The 18,148-nt window shown below is 48.6% G+C and overlaps 1 long non-coding RNA gene across 2 annotated transcripts in view; it reads left to right on the forward strand.

The window, feature by feature from the left end:
• The first annotated feature begins 3,799 nt into the window (after positions 1 to 3,799).
• Positions 3,800 to 18,148, forward strand: part of LOC138540565 (uncharacterized) — a 39,512-nt gene continuing 25,163 nt past the window's right edge. The window contains exon 1 of one of the 2 annotated variants that reach the window (XR_011288613.1): positions 3,800 to 5,743. This is a non-coding gene — a long non-coding RNA (uncharacterized lncRNA). The remainder of the gene's footprint in view (positions 5,744 to 18,148) is intronic. The other variant, XR_011288619.1, reaches the window with a different exon arrangement.

Here is an 18,148-nt window from a genome sequence, read left to right on the forward strand (position 1 = left end):
TGGGAGCTAGGGCCCATCGCAGCAGGAGGCACTGCCAAACTAGTAACTGCAGGTAGCAACCAGGCACACCAGAAGCACCAACCTAGCTGTTCCCTTTGATCTGGGAGAGGCCACACCCACTCATGACATATATAGAAATCAAGGATGGGCCACAATGTTGTATTCCTGGACATGTCCAATAGCTCCCATAGAACATAATATGGTACAAATACCTAATGCTAACATACTATCCTAACGACAGAGATTACAGTGTGTATGCACTGGTTATTGAATAATACCATATAACATAATCAAACAGGCAGTGGTACTCTATCTTCTTCATCACAACAACCTCACCATCATCTCTTAGGCAAATACTCTAAAAAGCAGAGTACATCGGCTGGCTCAGTAAAAAAGTGAGTCTTGTTAGTGTGCACCACTCGGCGCTTTGAGGGGACAGCATGGCATATTGAAGTTTTCCTTCCCTCAGTTGGTACTTCACAGGGATGAAGTATAGGCAGGCTTTCTTGATAGAGAGAGTGAAGTCTGGGTATTAGGACATTTTGGACTCCTGTCATTGAAGATCAACCCATTCTCGTGCCCTCTGCAGGATAGTCGGAGAGATACAACTGCAGTCCTCTCTATCACATTTTTCTGAAATGTGACAGCATCTCCGAAGGGGGAAGGCAACACCTTTCTCTGGCGATGGCAACCCTAATTAAAATATCAAAGGCTCCATGGATCCACCCTGTTCTGTTGCCAATGTTCTATGTGGTGGCAGCATATACTGATGAGAGATAAATGCAAAGAGGCCTGGTAACAGAACTAACACAAGGGACAGGACACACCAACACCTCTTTAATATGCAATGTGTCAGCTTGAAGATAGCTCCGACCCCTCTGTTTGACGGGCAGTGAATGTCATGTCTGGGACAACTGTTTACAGTAGACAACCCCTACAGAGAGCCCCCTTAGGGAAGATGAATGTGATTTGATGGAGTCAGAAAGTCTGTTCTCACCACAAACTTCAAGGGAGACTTGCGCTTTGATCGTGATTCACAGAGAGCTCAATTAACCAGAGAGACACTTTGATCCACAACAGACAGGAAGATGGGTGGGACTTAGTAATACATGTTGTCACCCCTTTCCTGTTGCAGAGCACTCTGGTTATGACCTCACACATAACAGAAAATTGCTTGTGGGGACCCAGGATTGGTTCATTAAGGTAGGATTAGCCTGCACCAATCACTGGGACCCATTTGGCTTTAAAAGAGGGCTGAGCCCCTCACTTAGCAGATCATCCAATGACTTTGAAAGGAGTATGAAGGACTAATCTGGACCCTTGCTGAAGGTACAGTCTGTTTTACAGCTTCCACCAGTGAAAGAAGGCCAGGATTTCCAAGGAGGAAGCAAGATCTCTCCCATAAACATCTCCCAGCGAACAGAGGGAGATACCGGACTCAGAGTACCCATCCAGCAGCTCCAGAACCAGTAACCAGCCAGCACACAGCGTACCCTGCTAGGTTGTGCCAGCAAGCTTCCTAGGTGGGAAGTGCCCGAGTGTCTCTGAAAAAAGGACAAGGCTGTTGCCTGCATACACTCTTCTCAGCTTTGGGCTGTCTGCCTTAAAGGACGACACAAGCCCTGCGAAGAAGGAAGGAAGAGTACCACAACAAGCATCAACCAGCGTCCATCTTTTAAGGACATTTTCGAGACAGTCGAGCCCTCGAACCATGACCGGTTGCACTACTGACTATTGTCACACTGCAGTCACTAAAGCCATCCGAGACACATCAATCAGCGTTCCAGATCCGCCAACAAGCACAGAGACACCGATTCTTGACCCTGAGCTGCCATGTAGGCCAGCCTGGAGCCATCTGTCCAGCCTTGCTTGGCGAACTGCCTGCTGCCTGATACACGCAGCTGTCTCCCATCTTGAACTCTGTCGCATGAGCTGCAAAACATCCTGGAACTGACTCACAAGGCTGCTGGAGCACTGTGTCCCCCCTGGCGGCCTCAACATTTGTAAAGCTGCCCCCCCTCAACACAAGGTGAGGCCGCTGGGGTGTCCTGCACCCCGCGGCCTCATAGCAATGGCCAGCAATAGTCGCGTTGGGCCACCGGTGCAAATCAGGTGGACCAAGCTTCATTTTAGTATTAGGGGGCCTCTCCACTCTCTGAGAGTGGCCCCAGACTGACGAGGCTGCAACGGCATGTTGTCCCCATGGCGGCCTCGAAATTTGTAAAGTCCCCCATCCTCCCCTTCAACAAACAGTGAGGCCGCTGGGGTGTCCTGCACCACAAGGCCACCAGAGCACTTTGTCCCCCCCCCCTGTCCCCTCCCAACCAGCAACATGAAAAGGTATAGAGTTTTGTTGTAGTGTGAGGCTTTTGGTGGAAGCCATACTGGTGCCAGAATAGTCTTGGCATTCCAAGAAATGCTTGAAAGGTGGCAAATTAGCCATTCCAAAGTGCACGTGATTCTTCACGATAATGCAGCTAACATGTGCAAGGCCTTACGAGATGCAGTTTTTGTTTGTCCAATTAATAAACACGAATACCCATGCAACAGAATGCCTCTTTAGTTTATTCATTGAAATGTTGTTTATTTTTCCCTACAATATCTTTACATTAAAAAATAACTTTTCGGCTCTCTATTCTGCTCCGGCCCAATAGCTGGACCAACTATTCGGTATTCAGCCGAATAGTAAATTAACTATTCGGTACACCCCTAATTTTATACAACCTTGACTCGACAGTCCCTTTTATCATTGGGTAATAATTGTATTTTCGCTGTGTTGCAACTAACCAACAATCCACAACCCTGCCGTTCGGTCTACATTACCAAAATTGTACAAGGATGTTAATAATTTACTCTTGTTTCTAATCTGTTTGGATCCCTTTTAGTGTACTAGAGGTGTGGAGCTGATTGATGGTTTAGAAACCAATATTCATCCCTGGATCACTGGTGCCCCTGAAGTTGATTTGGCACAAGCGCTCAGGGAGATGGCGGCCAACCGAGCACCACCGAACAGGGGCGGTAAAAACTGCACACCAGAACAGTATGGCCTTCACAGGGTCATCCAGACCGAGCCTCTATAGAGGGGAGAGGTGTCCACCGCTCTCCCTCCATCCTTCCGTGCACGCAGCAGCGTCCTCAGCAACATCCAAGACTGGGCCACCACTGGTCCCAACTTCGAGCGGGTCTGGATATCCTCACCTGATGGGCCAAAACCAGGATCCCTGTGTGCTGCCCCGGTGCAATTCAGTGCTGTGGATCTCTGCCCGCCGATGACCGTGAGCTTAACTATATTTCACCACTGATCCCGATGCTCCTCGTCTTCGTCCCAGACTTTTGTTCATGATGTGGATTTGCCGTCCCACCAGAAATTCTTTCATGCAACAATGTTCTTTTCTTTTCCTCTCTCATTGTGATTTGGAGTATGAAGGGGTAGACTTTACCCATAATCTTCCTGTTTTCGTTTTTGTCCGTCAAGGAGGTCAAAGGTGCTTTGGTCTACCATTCTTCGAGCAGCACTACCTTGAAGAGATTTGTAGGGTAATAAAGCTTGATTGGGTTTGGCAGCATCAGTGGGTCAGTTTCTCTGTTAGGGTACGTCGAACTAACCTGACTATTAGTCACTTCATGAAAGTAAGGACCGGTACAAGGAAGAGGAATGAGAGGTTGTTGCTAAGATTACATACCGGTAATCCTCATTACTCCGTGTCATTCTTCGTCACAGTACTCACATCCTTCTCAACGGCTCCGGAATACCAGGCCATCTTAATCCTTTGCTATTAAACAGGGACATTGTGGGTAAAGTCTGTCTCTTTATACTTATGCTGGTAGTGGAGGACGGAAAGAAACAAAATATTTCAAAGGATTGCTGGTGGGAAAGTGAATCGCCTTGATGTAGTTAAGTAACGGGATGAGGAAGAGTAGCACTATCAGTAATCTTGTTAAGGACTAAGAAACTGGAACCCAAGCATCACTTTTGATGCCTGCCCTCAAAGCACGCACTGACTTGCTCTCACATAGCATGCGTCTGTCCTCACAGGTGCCTCAAGACGTTCATGCCAGTCGCTTTGAGCGAGAGGGGGGAAGTGAGTGCAACAGGCCGCGGGCGCTGCTCTGTATATCTGCATGGCGTGTGCACGCGCTCGCTGTGTATATCTCTGGCGGGCTTTCCCCTCGCATCGAGGAGTCTTTGGGTCTGTTCTCTGCAGGCCAGTAAGCCTTTCCAGATGTGGATCCCCAGCTAGACGTAACAATATCTCCATATTTGGTGCAGCAGTAGCTTGCGTTTTTCACATTTTTCGGTCCCTGTTATCCGACCACACTGCATTCTTCTCCGCTTCGGCTGATGTTAAATATAGACCCGGGCGATGTCGCAAGTAGGCGCATTCCGCGGCATTCCTGCGCTTCACGCAATCTGCCCAGTGGAAAACTTGAGTTCATCTTCAACTGCCCAAACTTGATATTTTTTTATTACAACACAACGGCTAGCCCTGTTACACGGGAGCCTTTATTAATAACGAGGGCTGCCTGGCCATCCGTTAAGACTCTTTGAGGCGTCGGGGTGCCGCCACCCGCCCCCTTGGGCAGTGCGTTTTCACCGCCAGACCCATCTGATGCTCTGAACCCGAGACAGGCGGAGAGCCCGTGAGCCCAGGGCGTACAGGTGAGCAGAGGGGGGTGGCGGGTGCGCTGTACACGTGCCCACCCTCGGGAGGGAGAATGCATTGCACGGATAGCTCCGAGTGGGATGTGCACACAGTCCGGTGAGCGCGTAGAAGTCACAGAGAGGTGTAAGTCTGCTACATTGGGGCCCCACGACTCGCGGGCCCTTGCTTCGATGTGCGCAGCCCGATGCAGTGGGACGTGTTTGCCTCGGATGCCCATTTAAACAGCGGCGCCAACGGTCCGTCTTGTCTATCACACTTCAGATGACTGGCTCTGCTGCCCTACTACTTCCGGAGAAAAGGTCGAGATGGACGCACCTGCCTGGGACATGAGTGAACGCTTTAATCAGAAATGACAGGCAAGTACAACACTTGCTGCTGAGTCTATTGTTAAAATAAAACCGGGACATCATTTTAAACAACATTTACTTAAAATGTTCGACACGGAAATGCAAAACACATGCACAATATGGTCGGTCAGCTGCCGCACAATAGCCCTCACATATGCAGTGCACAGGTATGGGTGAACTTTCAGCTGCTGGCTTGCCACTTTGCACCTGTGCAACTGCTCCGCGCCCTCCCGAACCCTCCTCGCCCGCGCACCTAGGCGCTTTGTGGGCTCGGGCTTCCGTGTGTGTTGTTTGCCCTGCCCCCCTGGCCCCGCACTGGGTGCTGCGGGGCGGCTCGCCGTCCGGCGGTCTCCCGCGCTCCGCCAGAATGCCATGAATGCAGGACCCGTCTGCCAGGAATGCGGCCTCTCCTCGCTGTACCGTGAAGGTGTGAAAGAGCTCCAAGGGCAGAACGGACGGGGCCGGGAGAGAAAACACAGCGGCAGGGCTTCAGCTATGCTAATCGGCAGCGGGAGCGTGGCCAGAACACGCCAGGTATTTAATAACTCTCTCAAGCACCTTCTTTTTTTTTTTTTTTTTTAAAGCAGCCATATAGCAGCATATAGAGGTATGAAGCCCGGCTTTGTTGGCTGCATTGAGGAAAACACTTTCCCCACTGGAAAAATAATCCTCGGCACAAGGAACCCGTTTGTTGGTGGAGCGCGGCAGAAGACGAAAAAAAGCAGGGCAGTGGTATGTACCCCCAGTGCAATGAATGGTCTAATTTTAGCTACACGTGTATTAATACACGAGCTTGTTTATGTGCACACAACCACAGTTTGAGGAATCGACCTCCAGGTGGCAGTCCCAAAAATGTGTCTGCTAGGAGAGCAATCATCTTTTTCTCATTTGTGATGACGCCCATTGTGGATATTGCAGTTCACCAGTTGCAAATAATGCATGCTGGATCCCCTTGCTAGCATTGCGTTTACTGAAGCCCTTTGCTAGCAATGTGTTTACTGGGTCCCCTTGCTAGCATTGTGTTTACTGGGTCCCCTTGCTAGCATTGCGTTTACTGTGTCCCCTTGCGAGCATTGTGTTTACTGGGTCCCCTTGCTAGCATTATGTTTACTGGGCCACCTTGCAAGCATTGCGTTTACTGGGTCCCCTTGCTAGCATTGTGTTTACTGGATCCCCTTGCTAGCATTGTGTTTACTGGGTTCCCTTGCTAGCATTGCGTTTACTGGGTCCCCTTGCGAGCATTATGTTTACTGGGCCACCTTGCTAGCATTGCGTTTACTTGTTCCCCTTGCTAGCATTGTGTTTACTGGATCCCCTTGCTAGCATTGTGTTTACTGGGTCCCCTTGCTAGCATTGTGTTTACTGGAGCCCCTTGTTAGCATTGCGTTTACTGGAGCCCCTTGCTAGCATTGCGTTTACTGGGTCCCCTTGCTAGCATTGCGTTTACTGGGTCCCCTTGCTAGCATTGCGTTTACTGGGTCCCCTTGCTAGCATTGCGTTTACTGGGTCCCCTTGTTAGCATTGCGTTTACTGGGTCCCCTTGTTAGCATTGTGTTTACTGGATTCCCTTGCTAGCATTGTGTTTACTGGAGCCCCTTGCTAGCATTGTTCCCTTGCTAGCTTTGTGTTTACTGGATTTCATTGCTAGCATTGTGTTTACTGGATTCCCTTGCTAGCATTGTTCCCTTGCTAGCATTGTGTTTACTGGATTCCCTTGCTAGCATTGTGTTTACTGGATCCCCTTGCCAGCATTGTGTTTTAGAGCCTATGTCACACTGCTGAGAACATGCCAGAGGATTCAAGCTACATGGGAAGTGGTTCCTGATATCTAACGGGTTCAATCGTTTTAATGCTGTTTTATTTATTTAATGGACACCATGACATTTGTTCATTTTAGCTGTTTGGTGGCACTAAAGCACCACCTATAAGCTGAACCTATTGCATTACAATACAGCCGGGGAGACGTGGCATATGAGGAGGGACACACAGCTTGTAGGTGTTGTTTCGGTACTTACCCGCCCATTAATTGCCCTTGGTCATGCTAATCCCTATGGCCATTCACACCCACATCCACATCCTGCTCCTCCCCACCCAAATCACACCCTCCTGGGCTGTCTTTGATCTAGCTTAATCAAGCCTTACCATCAAAGGTTGTGGTCCAGGTGCCTGCCATTGTTTTTTCAAAGCAGTCTTCTAAGAGTTAATGTCTTAATTGGAGCTGTAAAATCACTACTGGTGTAATGCAAGTCTGCCATCAGCCACTCGATTTACAAGCACTATGCATGTCCTTCACCTGAGTCCTGTTAAAACAAGCATTGGTAAAGCCAACAGTTTGGGCTTGAGTAGAAGTATTTTCCATTTTTCAGGCACTGCTATTATATGCTCAGGTACTCGCACCATTTTGCAGATGCTACCTTCGATGGCCAGTTACTACCACTACAGACAGGACTGGCCTTATCTCTGGAAGTGCCCTGGGTGAGTCAACAAAATTTGGCACCCCAACCCCTATTCCGGCACCCCCCAACTTGGTCCCTGTGGGGTGGAGGGTCTGGGGGGGGGTGGGGAGGAAGCCACATTTTTTGTTGCTCTATTTAATTAAGTGTTTAAATCCCTGCTCCCATGCAGGAGCAGGAAGTTAAGCACTTCAATACAGCTTGGCTGTCAAAGCAGCATGGGGCTACTGCCCCATTCTGGTTTGACAGCCACGCTGTATTGAAATACAAAGTACCATGCTCTCCCGGTGGCAGGCCCAGCAGCAGCAGGCGAGCAGGAACAATTTCACTGTGATAGGGTGCCTGCCGCACCTCCCCCCACCACTCTAGTTTGTGGGAGCCCTTGAAAGACTCCCACATGCTAGCGTGGCCGGCGGGCTAATGTGGCTCCCCAGGCAGTCACCCTAGTGGCCCAAGCATAAAGCCGGACCTGATACAGCAGTGCCTGGCAAACGCCTTTCCCATGAATATACAAAAAACAAAACTGTTGGCATTGGTAATGGTTGTTTTTTTTTAATGTTCTGTTTTGCCTTGGACACATGTCCAAAATCCCATGTACAGCAACTGGATTCAGTATTAACCCAATGCGAAGGTGTAACTGACATTTCCACCAAGGGTGCCCTACTTTCATGGAGATGTGGTATCTTATTTAACCCTTTCAGGGCCCCTGTGGTCAACAGCATTTCAGACAATCTTAAGTACAACGCTAGCATCAGAGACAGTGACAGGGACATTCGAATTCTGGGAGACTTAGGCAACCTACACATAGCCAGTGCTCGGTTATAGTACACGCATATGCGTTTTTAGGGTGTGAACGGAACTCTTCCTTCCATGTGCAGCGCTCACGCCAGTACGGCTGCCGGAGCTGGCTTAGTCTCCCCGCTGGCCGCATTTCAGTCTGCAGCATGGCTGGCTTTCATTCGTTTACAGAGGACGCGAAGCAGAAAGTTTCCAGAATACAGCTTTCCAGCTAGAATCCATATTTGGTCAAAGGCTGGGAAGAAGCGGCTCGTCATCTTTGTTGATGCAGCCGGACTCGTTTGGAGAGAAGGGAAATGGCGGGTCAGTGACCCGCATTCCAGAGCCATGACTCAGCCGGGAGAGCCCACGGGTCGCTTCTTCCATAAACCGCCGCGCAGAGGAGCCGCGGAGGAGAGTTGTTTCCACAGGATGCTGTGTGAAATACCTTTTCTCCCAGGCGAATTGTCCTCGAGTGGCACACACACACATGCACACAATAGGATGACGCCTGTTTTGCATGAGTTCATAATTTTCATTAACAAAGTAGGCCCACCACGTCATATTCGTAGTATTCCAACCATGTCACTGAGCTGGAATCCTGCCATTAACATTGGACGACCAACCCTCCTCTATGCTAAAAAAGCTAACTACCCATGGACAGTATTTTGAACGTTTTAAATCGTTGTTATATATAGAACGAAAATCATGTCCCAACGGCCATCGCCTTTGGGGCGCTTAAGAGTTCAAAGTGTTTTTTATTTTTTTATTCACCTTGGTTATATTTGGGTTCAAATGAGGTATATGGGTTGGGAAAGCATTTGGTGCAGAGGGCAACTAGGGTGCACTCACGGCTTGATTTGCCTTCTTATTCCTCTAGTGGATAGGCTGAGTAGTGTGGGCTCCCCCCTGCTCTTGTACCTGATACCTGTTACCTGGGATAACGAAATGATAGTACAGACCATATTTTTTGTTTCGTGGAAAAAATTGTGGCCGTAGGCCTTTTTATTTTCTACAGAAAATAATGCCATACAATAATCATGACAGCCAAAAATTAGCAATCGCTTTTGGGCACCTCGTGTCCAGGGGTTATGGATGCCCAGCCTTCCCTTAGGCTAGTTTTCGTTACCCTGTGGCATCCCTTCCTGGACACGTGCCGCTGCCTACGACTTTTCTTCTACCATGTACCGATGAAGAGTACTTGGCGTTCCCGATCCTGGTTCTTTCTTCTTCTTGTTTGCCGGGTGGGTTGGGTGGTAAAACGTTTCCTTATCCCCCTTTTCCAGGCCCGGGGAGCTTACCCGAGTGAGGTGAGCTCCGGACCTGTTTGTGCTTTACGTGGATTTTTCTGGGGTATTTATACCCCCTACCTCCTTTGTTGTGTTGCTGGGGGCCGGGCTTCTTCCTGCCCCCCTGCTGTTTTCTTTCACACCTGTTTGGTGCGTTCCTTTGGCAACGCCGAGGGTGGGGGCGCCGCTTTGGCTGCCCCTCCCTCTGTGTTTCCCGCCGTTCATCTCCCCCACCCCGCGCCTAACCCCCCATACTTTGTATGGCACGGGGCCTGGGGCATAGGCTGAGTAGTGTGGGCTCCCCCCTGCTCTTGTACCTGATACCTGTTACCTGGGATAACGAAATGATAGTACAGACCATATTTTTTGTTTCGTGGAAAAAATTGTGGCCCTAGGCCTTTTTATTTTCTACAGAAAATAATGCCACACAATAATCATGACAGCCAAAAATTAGCAATCGCTTTTGGGCACCTCGTGTCCAGGGGTTATGGATGCCCAGCCTTCCCTTAGGCTAGTTTTCGTTACCCTGTGGCATCCCTTCCTGGACACGTGCCGCCACGCCTGAGTGGGTGTTGCCTAACCCGCTCAGGTCCCCCCAAACAGCGACCCTATTTGCATCCCCGTGCTGCTAATGCTTGAAAGATGTTATCCGTAAATCTGCCCATCCCTTTGTTAGATAAGTGTACCCCGTCCTGGTGAAACCAATCTGGGTCATTCTGTGATAGCCCATGCCTTATAAAATGGAGACCCGTGCTCCTACAGTACTTTTCTACAGCTTTGTTTAGTTTTTTCCGTGCCGTCTCAATAGCCTGCCTCCTGCGTGCCCCATACCAAATTCTGCGGGTAATTATCTCAGACATGAAAATTTCAGTTTTCCACCAGCAGTGTGCTATTGCCCTTAAGGACTCGCACATGTTGCGCATTAGCTCAGCTCGCCCCTATTTGTTTTAACCAAGTCATTGCCCCCGAGGTGGATGACCAGGTATTCAGGAGGATCCCTGAACCCGATCAGATCCGATAGCCGATCGTGGATGTCCTCCCAATGCATTCCTGGGAGGCCCCACCAGGATGTTATTGTCCGTTTAAAATGCAAGCCTTCTCTGAATTCCTCGATCCACCTGCCTGCTCGTGTCACGAACGAATGGCCGACTATCCATGCCGACTTGTAGGGGGTCTCATCTGCATGGGTGGATGGGAGATGAATCATATCAAATACTCTCGCACATATCTTTTGAAACATTGTGACTTCCACCCCCCAATTTTCTTTACTCCTTTTGCTCCTAAGCCCCCTGCCCATGCAGAGGTGGCTGCCCCTATCCTGAAGGAGTGGGTCCCAAACACAGCTGCATCCCACCCTGCTTTCGGTATGGTTTTCTTCAGCACTGCTTGGAATTGGTATCTGCTGAGGGCTCTGCCGTCCCTATGTATCAATAGCTGCCCCCCAACTTCAGGTCGTACCTTGAGAAATTGTTCGGTAATGCACCTAGGGCAGTGGTCCCTTTCCTTAATACAATTTAGCTCAATTGTTCGCCCCTTCCCTCTTTGGTCTGTTTTTGATCTCCTTAGTAGTATGGACATACCCTTAGACCCTATGCTGATGTCGCTCTTTGCTAGCCCGTCCCCTGCCATTGTGTTACGCGCTACTAGCTCTCCGATCCTGAATGCACCATAGTATGCCTATGCAAATGCTGCCCTGAACAGCATACTCTCATAACTGTCGCTACATGTGCTATGCAATAATTGTAACAATTTCACTACCTTCGAAAAATTCAGGGGTCTCCTGCTGTCTGGTTTCCTACTTTCTAACCTTGCCCACCCCTTCATTGCGTATTTTAACCGTGGGCTCGTTGTCGGGTCTGCCAACCCGGCCACCTTTGCCGTATATGCGACTGCGGCCAAATGTGCTGCCGCCCAGCTTTTCCTCTTTCCTTGTGTAAATGCACTCCCCAAAAAGACACACAATTTGGAAACTGTGATATCCCCCACATCTTTCACTCCTGTTTCTCTCAACACATTATTCACATGCTTTTTATACTGCTCATCAGTTTTGTATGTTATGGTGTTTCTGGCCAATCTTTCTATTACTTGTTCCCGTGGGTCTTCCTCCTCTTCTGAGTCAACCTTGTGGTTAACCAACCTTTCTCCCATGCTTCTAGCGGTACCCATGCCTTTTTTGGCGTGGGCGTTTTCATCCTTCTTGCATCCGGCCGCAGTTCTCTGAACCTGCTCCACTGAAAACGAGACAAGGCGTCAGCGACCATATTTGCTTCTCCGGCGATATGTCTCGCCCTTATGCTCACATTATTATTCAGACAAGCCAGTGTTATTGCCCTCATTAACTCCAAAACCAGCGGGCAAGATGCGTTTCCGTTATTTATTACATGTACTTGCTGTTCAGCTCTGTTTCACATGCGCACAGTGCTACCCAGATCGGAAATAGCTCTAAAAGTGTAATATTACTTGTCCATGCTGCCTCTTGCCATGCCTCTGGCCATTTTTCTGCGCACCATTCTGTACCCAATATTGCACCAAAGCCAAAACCCCCAGCTGCATCCGTGAACAACACCCTTTCGTTTTCTTCATTTACCGGTGTGCGCCAGATCACTGAACCATTGAATGACTTTAAAAATTCTGCCCATACCTCCAAATCTTTCTTTATTGCTCCACCGATCCGCACCCTGTGGTGCCCCACCTTAGCACCCTTTGTTCTTTGTTCGACCCTCCTCTGGAATATCCTGCCTTGCGGTATGACCCTCCCCGCAAAGTTCAATTTTCCTGCTAGTGATTGCAACTCTCTTACTGTGGCCTTGTTTCTTCCTTTCAGATCCATGATTGTACCTAGCAGGTCCGCCACCTTCTCTTCCGGGATCCTGCACACCCCTACCCGTGAGTCAATTTCAATGCCTAAGAATTGTATTACTTGAGTTGGCCCCATTGTTTTTTCTTCTGCAAGCGGAAAACCCCACTCTTCTGTTAATGTTGTGAATTTCTTCAAAGTATTTTTACACAGCTCGGAACCCTGTGGTCCTACAAATAGAAAATCGTCCAGGTAATGGACTACCTGTGCCCCCTTAATTTCCTTTGTAAGAGCCCATTGTAAGAATGAGCTCACTTTCTCAAAATATGCACAAGAGATGGCGCAGCCCATAGGGAGACATTTATCTACAAAATATTTGCCCTCCCAGTGCATGCATAACCACCTCTGTGATTCGCTCCTCACTGGCAATAGGCGAAACGCTGACTTTATATCGGCTTTCGCCATCCAAGCTCCCTGCCCCGCCTTCCTGACTAACTGCACTGCTTCCAGGAAATCCGAGTAGTTTACCGACACCGCCTCTTGTGCGATGCCGTCGTTTACCGAGGCCCCTGGTGGATATGAAAGGTGGTGAATCAGCCTAAATACGCCTGCCTCCTTTTTTGGGACTAAGCCCAATGGTCAGCATATGTATTCCCTAAATGGGGGAGAACTATAAGGGCCTCCCATCCTCCCTAGTTCAATTTCTTTTCTGATTTTCTTGCCCACCAACTCCTTATTTTCTAATGCGGATTTCAGGTTTTTTGGGGTGTTCTGGGAACCGTGTCCATTAAAGGGTATCTTGAAACCTTCTTGGAAACCTCGCCTGATTGTTTCTGCTCCTTCCTGGTCTGGAAACACCCGTAGCCACTTTTCCATATTCTCGATTTTTACCCGTGTGGCCCCTCTCTCTCCTTCGCTCCTAGTTCCGTTTCTCTGGTACCCTGTACTTACTGGATGCTGCTCTGGTGCATTTGGCAGTAATATGCTCTCCTCCGCAATTCTCGCATCTGTGATTGAATTTACATTTCTTCCCCCAGCTACATGGTATTCCCTTCTCGAAATTTCGGCATTGGGCTGGATCTGACCTTGCTGCCCCGTTACTCCCCTTATCACCCCCTTGTGCTGTCGGTGGTATGTTGCTCTGCCAACTTCTCTGTGCCTCGTACTGTCTGCTCCGAAAATTCTGTTCCCTTGTTCTGTCATAATTGTTATCGTATCTCCTGTTGCTGTATCTGTAATCGCTTCTATAATCGTTTTGGCCATACTGTTTCCTATAATAGCTACCTGCATTATATTGTTCTTTGGTATCCCATTTCTCTTTCAATACATTAAATATGTATAGATTGTAATTTTCTTCATCCCACCCTATATCCGGAAAGCAATCCATCTCTTTCCTGAATTCATGGTCGTATTCTTTCCATGCATCACCCCCAAATGCTTTGTACACCTTCAAGACTCTCTGTTGGTATGTCACTAGTGATGGACCGTCCTCAGGAAATTTCTGCAAAATGATGGAGGACATTATCTGGAACGCTGCTGTCCAATTGTCAAAATTCCTTGACACTGCTGTTCTTTTTAATAAGCCCTTCTCATCCTCTTTTATATCCTCCCTTGATACATCATGTCCCCTTTTCTGTACATCTAGCAAAGAGAAGATATCTATCAACTCTTTTCTCCATATGTTCTCCTTCACCTTGTCACAAATGTACCAAGCTTGTGCCTTTAACGAACGACCTTGCGCTTCCTTGCCTATCGTTGGCCTGCCATATTTAGTCATAACTGTGGCAGGCTCTGTCTTTTTCACCATGGCGGGCCCTGCCGTAGCTACTGGTGTGCTGGTAGCCATCCCCTGGGGACCAGGATTTTGGGGAAGCCCCTGTGAGATGGGAACCCCGCTGTCTGTTGGTCCTTGCCCTCCTGCTCCCTGATCTTCGCCTGCCTTATCCTTTTTCTGTTTCTCCTTACATATTACCCCCTTCGTTTTCTCCCAGGCCCGAAGGTGGTCCCTCTCTTCGTCTTCGCTAGTTTCTGTATCAGATGTCACCCTTTTGCACTCTCTCATCTTTTGACCCATGCACTGAATTCCTGTGCTCTTCTTGCTCTTTCCTCTGCCATTTTGTCCTTTCGCCTCTTTTTTGCCTTTCCTTCCAAACTGTTGTCGCTGGTGGGATTGAACCCAGGACCTTTGCCTTCGTTTTACCACCTTAAGTTCTAATTGCTGCTCCACTGAGCCACGCTTTCTTTTCTGTGCAGTTGGCGTTTAGGCTCTAACCTTCCAACTTTCACAGTAGAGCTCCAGATCCTCTCGAGCAGAAAGAAAATAATTTAAAAGAGCTACCCGCTCCGGTAACTGAGCGCTGTGCGGTGCTCCTGAAAATATGCCCGGGAGTTTCAGTACCTTGGATTAGAACTCAGGTCCCCGAGCGTTCCAAGATCAAGCACTTATCAGTTGAGCCACTGGCGGCTGTGTTTACATCTGCCCCGGCAGGCTCTGCACTGTTTCAGCGTTCGCTCTCTCGAGCTACAGCTTTAACTGTAGCCCTGCCCCTCTGCAGTGGCGTCAGCGTGTGCTCGCTTCTTTGCGAGCCCCTTGCCGGCTCGTGTTTCCGGATGCCGGTCTTTGATCCCTCGCTGCCGCTTGAAATGTCCCTGCTGCCGTCGCCACGCACCGTCTACAACGGCGTCCTTCTCCTTGATGCCGGGCTGCCTCCACCGACGCCTCAGGGTGTCTCCTCTTCCCAGGCTGCCTCCACCGACGCCTCAGGCGTGTGTCCTCTTTTATTCACCTTGGTTATATTTGGGTTCAAATGAGGTATATGGGTTGGGAAAGCATTTGGTGCAGAGGGCAAGTAGGGTGCACTCACGGCTTGATTTGCCTTCTTATTCCTCTAGTGGACTTTCCCTACATCTGTGCTCTGGACACCATAGCTCTCAACTCACACGCTTTTGGCGGTTGTCACCCGCCTTGTAAACCGCTGACTCACCCGCCAAGCCTCCTGCACGCCCATTTGTTTCAATGGGCCTTTCACCCGCCAAAAATACATTCGGGTCTCCCGCCTTTATGACACAAATGGTTGAGAGCTATGGGACACTGTATATTCAAATGCCCAAACAACCATAAGCTGCAAACGGATCAAGGAGGGTCTACGGGTAACTGCAAACTGGACTTAATCAAAGTAACCCCATATTTAGTAAACACACACTTATGTGTGACCACTGAGGGAGTTCATTAAGATTTAAAGGGCTGCGTGCCATGTATTCATCTGGGTGGAATTCGCTTAGTGTGCGAGAAATACCGACATTGCTAGTTCCGTGACGTGTTTTCTTCGTGATACAAGGAGCGTAGGCCGGGATTCCCGCGATAGGCCCCGCCTTATAATCGCATTATAATACCCCTGCGAGGGGGTCTCGTGTCGCTCTTTGGGAGAGCAGGTTATTGAGCACACGAGTCCACCCAGGGAGATACGCGGAACCCCTGGGTGGCCCTCTGGCATTCGCGCCTCCTTCCTTAGTTGGGTTGGGTTGGGGGGGGGGCGAGCGGCCAAGGCGGAAGTCGGCGCTTCGCACGTCGTACGTCAGCGCTTAGGAATGCGCCAGGCCAGAGGAAAAGCCTCAGGAGGAAGACGATGCTTCTACTGCATTCCATGAGAAGCAGCATGGGAGCTGGGCACAGACGCACGCTGATAGCTCACATCTCGCCCTCGGCGGCCCCATTATTACTCTTGGAGAATAAAAACATTTTAGTGTTTTTTTTTTTTTTTTATGGCCAAAAAGGAACACCATTGCTCCTAGTGCAGGCATTGGGGAGCGGGGCGGCATCTTCCCCGTCAGCACCGCTCGCTTAACCCGAGATGTCCCTTGTTTGAACTTGCACACGTTGGCGGGTTAAAGAAACTAATAGGCCGTAACCTCCTGGCTGTATGCCAAACACCCACGACCTGCCCTCCGGCCATGTCTCTCTGCAGCAGCCGCTATCTTCCAGTCACAAAATTACATACTTCTTAATGAGCTAATGGGGGCTGGCAAACCTATTCCTGTAAACCCTTCGTTTGTTTCCTTGAAATGACGACCGTAAAAGCCCCCCTAACAATAATATCCCCCCCGCCCAAGTAAAACAGTAGATAATTCACAGTTGCAATTACTAACTTTAGAACATCAAGTTTATCACATTTGGCGATGCTATTCTGTGGTGATTTGTACAGCGCACACTGCCACCACAGTTCATGGTCTCTTGGCGTGGAAAACCATCCTGTTTCGACAGCCTTTTAGCCAAAATAATGCCTGAAGCGTTAACAACTTCTTTCTGAAGTTTAGTTGGTCTCTCGTGACCTTCACCTCGAAGGTAACTCCTTTCAAAGTTCAGCCGCCAAAGTGGAAAAGGCCTGACCTGACTTTCTAATTCTTGATGCCTGCAAGTGTCAGGGGTCAGCGGTGCACAGTTGTCATCCAGGAGAATTGTGTGCAAACTTGGCAACAAGACGCTGCGGCCCCTGGCTAGAAACATCTCTCACCACGCAGAGTCTGATTCTGACGAAGGACCAATCTGATACTAGCCATCACTGCGACGAATTCAGCAACTGAGACATATTCTGGACAATACCGACAGCGGATTTTGTTTTAAACAACACTTTTGGTATAGAAATCCCAGCTCCCTTTACAGTAATAATAATAATTTAGCATTTATATAGCGCTACGAACCCTCGGGTATCTGACAACTGCTTATTATTACCCATGGTGTGTGGTGCTCATTTATTGACCTCGGAAGGATGAAAGGCTGAGTTTGGCCCTGCCGGGATTCGAACCTGCATCAGCAGGCTCTGCACTGATGCCAAAGCGATAGTAGATAAACTTTCACGACAAACGCCACTTTCAGAAGTGCACACAAACCACATGGATTCACATGTGGTTTTGATGCATTTACACGTTTTTTGGGGGGCAGAAATGATCTAAGCAACATAGTCAGCAATTAAGCACATTTCCAGTAACACTGAAAATGTTGCCGACTTTATTTAGACAATTATGAGTTGCATAAAGTTATGTTATTTGATATTTGTATAGCGCTGTTAGACTAGATTCCTAAACTCTGGTCTGGTGGACAGATGTTTAGGAGGTCAACCTAGATATAGTGAACAAGGTAACTGGTAGCTTATCCAAACCAATCACGGCTACATGTACAGTAGTCAAGGCTGAGTCTCAGGAGCGGTGGGTGTGGTAAGAGGACCACAATGAGTCCAGCACAGTGAGACATCAAGGATTACACTTAGACAGGTAAGTACAAAAATATTCTATTTATTACTGGCCAAAAACACACACTATGAAAAATGACTAATAACAGGTAGCAATATCACACAACACTAAATAGTAAAATACATAAATACAATCACAGGTAGTTAGGGTAAAACATTCAGTTCACCCCCACAATACCTGAAAGGGAAAGTAAGTAAATCATATTTACACCAACAGTCCACAGGAATATCAGGCTTAACTTGTAAAGTTCAACCCTAAATTGTATGGGGCCCTGTGCCCAAAAGTTCACAAAGTTTCCAATAGATTTAGGGAGTGGGAACAAGTTAGGAGGAGGGTCCTGTGGAAGTGAAGCAGGTTCCAAAGGTCAGAAAAAGACGTATACTGCTGAGTCAGACTATTCTTAGCTTTTGAATGGCTTTCGGCAAACAAGTATTACCACAGCCAAACAGTGGTAGAACAATTCAAAAGTTCTCAAACTTTTGAAAGGGCATAGATACGGGAGCAGGTAAGTACCACTGTAACTTACCCTTGTACTCTGAGTTTTCTCCTGACTTGGCAGGTCATTGGAGGGTCG

The sequence above is a fragment of the Ambystoma mexicanum genome, chromosome 1q (genome assembly GCF_040938575.1).
Source record: "Ambystoma mexicanum isolate Mex_15411 chromosome 1q, UKY_AmexF1_1, whole genome shotgun sequence".
NCBI classification, from domain to species: Eukaryota; Metazoa; Chordata; class Amphibia; order Caudata; family Ambystomatidae; genus Ambystoma; species Ambystoma mexicanum.